This window comes from Clupea harengus, chromosome 22 (genome assembly GCF_900700415.2).
Source record: "Clupea harengus chromosome 22, Ch_v2.0.2, whole genome shotgun sequence".
NCBI lineage: Eukaryota > Metazoa > Chordata > Actinopteri > Clupeiformes > Clupeidae > Clupea > Clupea harengus.
In genome coordinates this window covers 9,774,999-9,776,252 of record NC_045173.1, presented here as the reverse complement: position 1 = coordinate 9,776,252, position 1,254 = coordinate 9,774,999, and the positions used below count along the sequence as shown (strand labels likewise).

At 45.5% G+C, this 1,254-nt stretch overlaps 1 long non-coding RNA gene across 1 annotated transcript; it reads left to right on the top strand.

The window, feature by feature from the left end:
* Positions 1-478: 478 nt before the first annotated feature.
* LOC122128620 lies at positions 479-993 on the top strand. The gene is made up of 3 exons (XR_006151507.1): positions 479-537; positions 626-711; positions 976-993. It is a non-coding gene; the product is annotated as an uncharacterized LOC122128620 (long non-coding RNA).
* Positions 994-1,254: the final 261 nt, after the last annotated feature.

Genomic DNA, 1,254 nt, shown 5'->3' with positions numbered 1-1,254 from the left:
GCACGCCAACCCTCACCGACTCCCGAGGTCAGTCTCCATAAGAAATGAGGAAGAGGCACTGGCGAAATGGTTAAGGGCAAGGTGGCGGTATCCTGCCATCATCGTCGGGCCGCCGATTCATTTGGAGGGGTGTGAATTGTAGCAAGTGGGCAAGTAGTCGTAGTTTGGTGCCCTACTCCCTCTCCAGTGCACAGTTAGTCTCTCTTCCTGTCACACACTACGTCACTAATTGGGGATGGAATACGAATTGATTAGGCTACCTGACCGTATTACCCACAGGCTATGTATAGACACCTGGGGTCCTAAAGCCGGTAGCTTGTTGTCAACACCACTGGTTCTAGGGCTGTGTAGCAGAGTCACGGGTGCTGCCGTGAAAGCAACAGGTATGTCTGAGCAAAAGGTTTATTTAAGTTCTTCCGTTCACTGATGAATAGCTTGCTAAGTGGCTACTTTGTTTTAACAATTGTATAGGAGGACGAGCCGCTGTATGTTGATGTGCATGTGGGAGAATGACGCCGTGTTGTTGTGCGTAACAAGGTACGTTATTAAACGTATCCGTTGTAATAGACTTCTGTTTGTAGTATAATACAGGCTAGTCATGTAACGTTTATTTATCCTTCACCAGTGTCTGCTGGGCACTGTTACCGTAGCAGTGAGGGGAGTTGTTCTCAGGAAGCCATCAGCTACAGTGTTCGTAGCCTTGTTGAAAAGGTATGTTATGCCTGATCCGTGTTACTGTGTGGCATACCAGCAGGCCATAGCGGCCATTCATTTTGTACGGGTAATAATGTAGGCTGGCTAACACTGCCATGTCTTGATGTTTTTAATTAGTGTTCTGCCATTGCCTTTTCCATGTGTACTGCTTTTGAAGGCTGTGGGATTAGCAAAGTTGATTACTTGTTGTGATTGCTATTTTGCACAATGGTAAAAGTACCAGTAACCATCTTACCAGTGTTTGTTTTATATACTTGCCAGTGATAGACCCTCGCAGCTTACACAGGGATGCTAGTTGCTGTTCTCTTTTTAATGTGTGTTTGATGCATTGGTGCTGGCTTATAGTTTGTTTACTTTTCTTTTTGTTCCTCTAGCCTATCGGGCCTAAGTAGCTTGTGTAGGTACCACCTATTTAATGTGAGCCGCAGGCTAGATTGGATTTATTTATTTATTTATTTTTTGCTGTACTTCCAGTTTTTGGTCTTCCCTCCCCCCTCCACAGCGATAGCCTCGGTGCTTATAAGGCCCATTAGTACCTGC